This window comes from Carassius gibelio, chromosome B10, assembly GCF_023724105.1.
Source record: "Carassius gibelio isolate Cgi1373 ecotype wild population from Czech Republic chromosome B10, carGib1.2-hapl.c, whole genome shotgun sequence".
Lineage (NCBI taxonomy): Eukaryota > Metazoa > Chordata > Actinopteri > Cypriniformes > Cyprinidae > Carassius > Carassius gibelio.
The window spans coordinates 7,171,573-7,180,706 of NC_068405.1; the positions used below are offsets into that span (position 1 = coordinate 7,171,573).

Consider the following 9,134-nt stretch of genomic DNA (forward strand, 5'->3'; position numbering starts at 1 on the left):
GCTTTGTTTTTAACTGTCTTACAACAGACACGGAAGAGAAGACAATGCGTAGTTTTTGCTATTTTTTATATTTAACTGACCCTCTGATGTCACATGGACTACTTTGAAGATGTTTTTCTTACCTTCCTGGACATGGACAGTATACCATACACACAGCTCTAATGGAGGGACTGAGCTTTCAGACTAAATCTAAAATATCTTAAACTGTGTTCTAAAGATGAGCAGAGGTCTTACATGTTTGAAACAACATGAGGGTAAGTTATTAATGACATAATTTTGCGAATTTGGTGAAATAACCCTCGATTCTGTTTTTTTTTTTTTTTTTTTTTTTTTTACAAAAAGTTACAGTCAAAGGAATTGTGATTGTCCTTTAGGTTAATCATTTGAAATAGTAAAAACAATATGTTCAAACTTTTGACTACTTTCTTTAATAACTACATAACACAGTACTTGTACTTTTATTTTCAGTACTTGAGTAGTAAATTTTAAAATAGACTACTTGCAATACTTTAGTACTTCTACTTAAGTGTGGTGCTTAAAGAGCACTTCTACTTCTACTCAAGTCACTTTTTTGATAGAGCACTTGTACTTTTACTCAAGTATGGGTCTCTAGTACTTTATACATCTCTGCGTATTATTGCTCTTCTTCCTAGTATGTGCATTTTAAAAATGTTTTCCCGATGAATCCTGGACTCCTTCTCAAAATTATAAATTAATATAATGACAGCTACAAAAACTGAACAAGCCTGCAAAGCTGTTTTCGTTCTATCCTGACGGATGGCAGCTGTGACAGCTAAGTGGAGTCCCTGAAAATAAACTGTGGAACATGGACCAATGAGAGAACAGTTTACTCGCGTCGCGCGTGACTTGTATTAACAAAACTGGTCCGTTTAGAAACTTTGCAGAGTGAAATGGAACCACACCAAGAATAAAAAGCAACATTGTAATAATTTTAATCCGTTTCCGAACAAAGTCATCGATCTACAGGTAGCACCCTTAATGTCTTGGTTTTGTTAAATAAATACTTTTGAGTCTCATCACCTCCTGGGTCTTTCTGGTAGAACTAAGTTCCTAGCATTACGCAGTGCGACAGCACCTATAGACTGGCCATACTCTTTTGCAGACTCCGGTGTCACTTGTGGATAGAATTCTTTGGCATCTGGCTGCCGCTGTTTGTGACCTTAGCTAGGTTAAGGTGTCCTTTTTCTTGTGCATTAGCTCAGATGACTTGGTGCTAAGGATCTGATTTGCTGTGCTTTTCTTTTGCTGTTTTTTTTTTTCTGAACTGTTGTGAATTTCTCGACCAGCAGGAGCAGCGATGAAGACTCTGACCATCGACTCATGGGTCATCGTTCTGTGGTGCCTGGGGCAGAAGAGGGAAGTGGGGGCAAGTTCAGGGGCGAGTTCAGCTTCCTTCCAGAGATATGTTGCTGTCACAGGTGCGTAGTGGGGGCTTGCAGTCCGTAATGATCTGTATCCCCTGCCACAGGCGCCGAGTGTCTCTGCTATCGCTGAATTGATGGGCTATCCTCCTTGAGTACAGTCTCTTAGCCTCTCTGATTCCTAAGTCTTTTAAGGATCCGGGTAAGCTCTATGAATCAACTTAAATGTAATTTCTCTCATTTTGTTAGTGATAAAATATGTGTGAGTTAATGACCAACCTTTCTTCCAGGGAATATCACTTACAAAACCGTTCCAATAAGATATTACATAAAGCACAGAAATAGACTCTATCTGTGCCAAAACTCTGATTTTATTATTGTTTTTTTATTTAGATGATAAAAGGCACTGTTTTCCCAACAAAAGACAGCATTTTGTCTTTTGTCTAATAATAAAAGGACACATTTTAATTTATAATTTGTCTTAAAAAAGAGCAATTATTTGACTTTATAAACTTTTATTTCATGCATGATTCGTATGGATCTGTTAACTGAATGTAGAGTGTGAGTTCTATGAGAATGTTTAGTCGTGACGATCAGCATATGCACAAGCTACTAAACAGCTGCTGCACGCAGTTTATTTGTTTCAACAAAGAAATCAGTCGCGGTATTGGTTAAAATTCCCCAAACTGTTCACTTAAAGCTGCAGTAGGTAACTTTTGTAAAAATATATTTTTACATATTTGTTAAACCTGTCATTATGTCCTGACAGTAGAATATGAGACAGATAATCTGTGAAAAAATCAAGCTCCTCTGGCTCCTCCCAGTGTCCTATTGCCATTTGCAGAAACTCCATCGCTCCTGGTAAGAAACAATCAATCAGAGCTGCGGTCCGTAACTTTGTTTGTGTTCAAAATGTAGAAAAATGTATATAATAAGCGAGTTCACCATGAATCCATTTTCCAAACCGTGTTTTTGGCTTGTCCTGAATCACTAGGGTGCACCTATAATAAGTGTTTATATTCTGACTATTTTAGATTGCTTCGGGGATACCGCGGCGGAGTAACCCAGTACCTTTGTGATTCTTCATAGACATAAACAGAGAGAAGTAGTTCCGGCTACGATGTTCTTCCGCAAGACGCAAGCAGTTCTGTTTATTAACCGCTAGAGCATCAAAAGTTACCTTCCGCAGCTTTAAATAGGCCTAATAAATTAAGAAATTACTTCAAAATCATTTTGGTAAAGTATCATTTTGGTAATCTAAAATACTTTTCAGGTTTAACTGTAATCTGATTACCCCTCATTTAAAATGTAATCATAATGAAATACTCTGTTTTTTAAATAGGCTACGTAACGCCGTTACATGTATTTCGTCACCCCCAGCCCTGCCTATAAACGAGTCAGCACAGAAAGAGAAAGAGAAAGTAAATCAGCATAGGATTTAGTCAGTCGAACAGCATCACAAGACTGGAGAAGTCAAGAAGAAACTCCTGAGGTAAGTTGCATTTGTGGAAATAGTGGGCCTAATGTTTAGTTATGGATTATATTTAGACTTCGGGGAAAAACTAAATATTCATCATTTGTCATGTTTGTCATTACAGAATAATTTCAACCTTGAGCAGACTGAAATGGACGTCACTCAGATAGCCTCTATAAGTCGTAGGAAATTAAATTACTAAATTACTGTAGTAGTGAATCATTTCTCATTAAAAAACTGATTATAGATAGAAAGATATATATGATTAATTTATATTAATATCTATACATTTATAATTACTTTATATAATTAATGTATTTTTTCAATTTTTAATCAAGAAACCTCAAACGGTCGCAAAGTAAATTTTGCAACTGTAGTCAGCGGCCTGCTGATATCTTCAGTTCAAGGGACATTCTTCATGATGAAGAAGAAGGTTATTGAATATCTGTGGAAGTCGAAGTCATGAACTACTGCAATCAGCAGCATGGATACAGAAGCAACGGAGTTCAGATAATGTGAAATGAAATTGAAATGAAATGCTTATCTGTCAGTGTATCCAAACATTTATAATTCTACAATTATTAAACAACTACTGTTTAAGATAAATGAGTGTTTTTAACTTTCAGTTTCTTTCAACGCTGATTAATTTAAAATCTGCATAAAAAAATCTACATTATTTTCTTATTCCATGTTGATGAATTTTTGTATTATTATAATTGCTCAGGAGAGTATAAAGGTTGGATATTGCGTGAAACAGAGGTATAAACCTATATAAATCGGCTACTGTTCAGTTTTTCAGTTTTTTCCAGCCTAGTATGTTTTTATTATTTTGATGTATTAATCTTTACTCAAAGTGTCATAATTTGCTCTTCCTGTCAAAGACTCACTTGACATCTGTGATGTGGGCCTATAGGCTACTATGACGACGTTTTAGTAACACGTTAAAGATAAAAAAATCTAAAATTACGAGATTAAAGTCATTTATTTCGAGAATAATTTCGAAATACTATGAGAATAAAGTCAAAATTACGAGAATAAAGTCTAAATATTTGGATAACAAAGTCAAAATACTACAAGAATGAAGTCAAAATAATTCTTAAAGTCAAAATGTTTCTTGAAAAATGTTAAAATGTTTCGAGAATAGACTCAAAATATTTTGACAAGAAAGTCAAAATTAATTAGTAGGCTATGAGATTAAAGTTAGGATATAATATTTTGAGAGAAGGCATATATTGAGGCCTATTGTGCATGCAAAAAATATATATATTTCAAAATCTCAGCTTCCACAATCTGTCTAGGTATGGGCTGTTATAAATGTAAATAAATAATTTATATATTATAGAGTGGTTTGGGTGGGGATAAATTAAACACGATCTACGAAGACGTTATAGGCTGTGTTCCAGTCACTGATCTATAATAGAGAAAATTATTTATAGATCAGTGGTTTCAATCAGTTATTTTATGCCCTTCACTCACAAACTTTTCTCAATCTTGTTTACTCGGATGTACGTCATTGATTTCATTGCATAAGTGCACTACTGGAAGCACCCTTGGAATGGGCTTAACTGGAATGTCTGTAAGTGCTGTAAGTAGTGAATTAATTAATACAGCATTTCAACATTTTTTTTTGAATCTGCTAAATTCAAAAAACTGGTTTAAGGATATACCAATCCTGTGATTTAACAAATTTTAATATACCAATACTATTTGTGAATATTACACACACCACACTGATGCTTTAACAATGCATTGGTGCATTTTTTGGATCATTTTTGCAGCGTGATTTCTCGACTGCCACAAATAATGCTTAAACAAAATCCTCATTTTGTGCACTTTTTTTATTTACCAATATTTTAAATTGGTCTGTGAACTTTGCATGCAACAATCCGGAAACTTCAACTTGACACAGGTTGTTCTTTCATTAACTTGATTTTTTTGTCAATAATATCCAAATATTAACTTATTAATTGGCCAGAGTTCCATTTCCCAGAATCATTGTGAGCTTAAGTCAAGTGAAAAAAGCTATTAGTTCATTCTATAAACTTTTTAGGCTTCAATGCTTTAATGAGCAGACAAAAAAAAAAAAAAAAAACGAAACACATCAGATTCTAAAACTTTGACACCAAACATGTTCAACAAGTCTAAACTTGGCTTTCCATAGAGCTTTCCTTTTTTTCTTTTTGAGACACAAATCAAAATAGGCTACTATTTGTGAAATAATAGATTTTTGTATATATTAATATATTATGAGTTGCAGATTCAAGATTAAAACATATACGCACTAAATATAAACAAAAATGTAAAAAGTTTTTCACTCTACTTTTAAATAATCACACGCCAGTTTAGGGGATTTTAAAGTGTCATATTGTTTGGTTTAGTGTCAGCTTTTGAAACTCATTTTGGGGAAACACAGCCTTTAGCAGCAAACTGTTACACAATGGATCAGAACCTAGAGAAAGAGGAAATACACTGTAAGTGCGCACTTATAAGCTGAACAGTCAGACTGAAGCTTTGAAACGAAGTGTTAAAGAACATTCTACAAAACTCTACAATTCTATAAAATCTAAGAATATGTTATGCTATCGATGCTATGCAACAACAAAAGTTTAATTGTGGGGAGAGTAGACTCAATGTGTCTAAAAACCGTTTGGAGAACATGGTTCCCTTTCATAGGTCACTTCGATGCATCGGTGACGTCACCTGCTATGGGAACACCCCTCGGTGTGACGAATGTCTGAAGCCCTATACCATCTCGTCAATCCTATTGGCCAAATAGCACTTGACACTGCCCTACGCATGCGTACGCATCGTATATCTGGGTGCTGTTTTATGACAGCGTTGCAGGAAGCGGAAATTTTGAGACCACTAGTATTGTTTCGGACCGCATGGGAACGCTTGCCCGACATTTCTCAATGGGTGTTACGCACAATTTGTCACGGATACACCATTCAGTTTCGAAGAGGCCCGCCTCCTTTCCGCGGAATTCTTTTCACGGTGGTGAAACCGATGGAAATAGCAGTGCTGCAACAGGAGATGTCAGCTCTGCTGAGCAAAGGGGCTATAGAAGAAGTACACCCCTCTCAGATGGAGTCAGGGTTTTACAGCCATTATTTTGTTGTACTTTCTCAAAATGCATGGACACAGCTCTGGCCCCGTTGCGGCTCCAGGGCGTTCGTGTTTTGAAATACTTAGACGATTGGCTGGTGTTAGTGCAATCGCGGACTCAAGCACGCTCTCATCGGGATCTTGTGCTGAATCATTTAAACAGCCTGGGCTTACGCACAATTTTCCAGAAAAGTGTTTTAACTCCCTCTCAACGGATAACTTTTCTGGGAATAGACTTGGACTCTCGCACGCTGACAGCAAAGCTTCCTCTCCTGCGCGCACAGTCGATTGCGTCTTCAAAGCGGGTCGCACAGTGACAGTGAGATTGTGCCTCAGACTTTTAGGTCTAATGGCAGCGGCATTCCCCGTAATTCGTCTGGGATTACTTCACATGCGCCCTTTTCAGTGGTGGACGAAAAGATGAAATATTTCACCCCGTTGTCTTCCGCATTGGACGATTTTGGTGACACGGAGATGTGTGATGTCATTAAAACTATGGATGTCAACCGAATTTCTCCTAACCGGGGTTCAGCTGGGGATTTGTGCTTTCCGAGAGACCGTCACGACGGATACCTCATTGACCGGTTGGGGAGCTGTTTGTCAAGGGCGCCCAGCCCACGGAGTGTGGACAGTGGCACAATGCAGCTGGCACATAAACAGGTTGGAATTACTGGCGGTTTTTCTGGCACTCCAGTATTTCTCAAATCTGCAGATCGACCGTCATGTGCTGCTCAGATCAGACAACACAGCGGTGTCATACCTGAATCATCAGGGAGGATTACGCTCTCGCCCCCTGTGCAGGCTGGCGAGACATGTTCTTCTTTGGTCTCAGAACAAATTTCTGTTGATCCGATTCATGTCCCCGGATGTTGAACTTCGGAGAGGATTTGCTATCCAGAAAGACTCTGGAGCAAGGGGAATGGAGATTACACCCCCAGACGGTGAATCTCTTATGGCAGATTTTTGGAGAAGTGAGAGTGGATTTCTTCGTGTCGAACATGACTATGCATTGCCCGCTAAGGTTCTCCCTATGCCCTCCCATCGCCCTTGGGCTTGGATGCGTTAGCTCACAGTTGGCCCAGGACCAGTTTGTATGCTTTTCCCCCAATTCGTTTGATCCCAGCGGTATTATGCAGAATACGGCTGGACAGAGTGGAACAGCTGCTGCTGGTGGCTCCGCGGTGGCACACAGCCGTGGTTTGCAGACCTGATCATTAGACCGTTTTTTGGATGGAGTGACACCAGCCACTCTAAAGGTTTATGTGGCAGCCATTTCAGCTTACCACGAATATATAGACGGTGCCTCAGTGGGCCGTCATCCACTGGTTTCTTGTTTCATACAGGGTGCGCGACGGCTGAGGCCTTTCCGCCCCGTGCGAGTTCCTTCATGGGATTTATCCATTGTGTTGCAGGGTTTATCAGGACATCCGTTTGAGCCCTTGGAAACAATACCGGATAAAATCCTGACTCTGAAGACACTTCTTCTTATGGCTTTTCCTCCTTCAAGAGAGTTGAGATTTTCTGGCTCTCTCTGTCTCACCCTCGTGCATGGAATTCGCACCGGGCTCTGTGAAGGTGTTGTTGCGACGAGGCCTAATTATGTCCCTAAGGTCGCATCTAATCCCTTTCGCTTCAGCAAGTGGTCCTGAAGGCTTTATCCCCTGCTGAGGCGGGGTTTGGAGATCTAAGTCTTTGCCTTGTAGAGCTTTAAAGACTTATGTGGATCGTACGGCCCCATGGCAGGAGTCTGACCAGCTGTTTGTCTGTTTTGGACATAAGAATAAAGGCCATGCCGTTACAAAACAGCGCATGTCCCATTGGCTGGTGGAGGCAATATCTTTAGCCTATGAGGCGCGCGGACTCACTTTGCCCTTAGGAGTTAAAGCTCATTCCACGAGAGCAGCGGCTTCTTCTCGAGCTTTTCTCAGTGGATCTTCTATGGATGATATCTGTGCTGCGGCAGGTTGGTCCTCACCGAGCACTTTTATCAAGTCTTACAGTCTAGATGTGAGGATGACTCCTGGCTCCCGGGTTCTCTCCACATGAGCAGACGCTTCCTTGGATCCCAGCTATCAGGTACATCAGGCGTTATGGTATAGCCTTCCCATAGCAGGTGACTTCACCGCAGCATCGAAGTGACCAATGAAAGGGAACATCTCGGTTACGTATGTAACCATGGTTCCATGAATAGGGAACGAGATGCTGCGGTCCTGGCCGTGCCGTACCTTGATAGCATTCTTCTTCTTCAGTCATGAAATCTGAGCGAAATGACGCACGGCACCCAGGTATATGATGTGTGCGCATGCGTAGGGCAGTGCCAAGCGCTATTTGGCCAATAGGATTGGCGGGATGGTATAGGGTTTCAGACATTCGTCACACCGAGGGGTGTTCCCATAAGCAGGTGACGTCACCGCAGCATCTCGTTTCCTATTCAGGGAACCATGGTTACATACGTAACCGAGATGTTTTCTGTGTTTTTATATAAGCATGTGTTCCAGGATCGTTTATATTCAGAGAACACAGGGCCTCACAAAATACAACACAAAATCAATAATTAATCCAATATTAGCTAATACACATAAAACACATTTTCTCATTTTTTGTATTTAAGGCATTATGGTGTTTAAAGAAATGGGTCTGTCAATAGGGGCACATGGGGCTAGGTTATAGATGTCAAATTAATTACAAATATACTGTATTAATAATACATTTTTTTCCAACTTCTGCAACTATTTGCTGGTGGGTTTATTTGAATGGAAATTTTGTAATTTGGAGGGTTAATACAGGTTGCTTAAAGATCCCACACAGATTTTGATTCAACATCACATCTCTTTTTGTTAAGACATCATCACAAACTTGCTTTGTCCATTTGGTGAAAGACTCTTGCGGTCACCTAGTGGTGGTGGAACAAACTTTCCTTTAGGGTGATATTCAGGGGGAAAACAGCTCTTCATGTGATCGGGTGGGTCCCTATATATATATATATATTAAACAGTTGAGTCTGGTAAGATCTCTATAACGCTTTCATTTTCCCTTTAAATGTGATTTTGGCTCATCCAATATATTTACCTAAAATGTAATATGTTATTCTTTATGTAACCTATTAACGTTACATAGCCAAGAATTTAGTTGTATTTCCAGCAGCAGTTTTAACATGAAACGCGGTTTGTCCC

At 39.2% G+C, this 9,134-nt stretch overlaps 1 long non-coding RNA gene across 1 annotated transcript; it reads left to right on the forward strand.

Moving 5' to 3' along the window:
- Positions 1 to 2,809: 2,809 nt before the first annotated feature.
- Positions 2,810 to 3,518, forward strand: LOC127965924 (uncharacterized). The gene is made up of 3 exons (XR_008155510.1): positions 2,810 to 2,874; positions 2,981 to 3,038; positions 3,195 to 3,518. It is a non-coding gene; the product is annotated as an uncharacterized LOC127965924 (long non-coding RNA).
- The last annotated feature ends 5,616 nt before the right edge of the window (positions 3,519 to 9,134 follow it).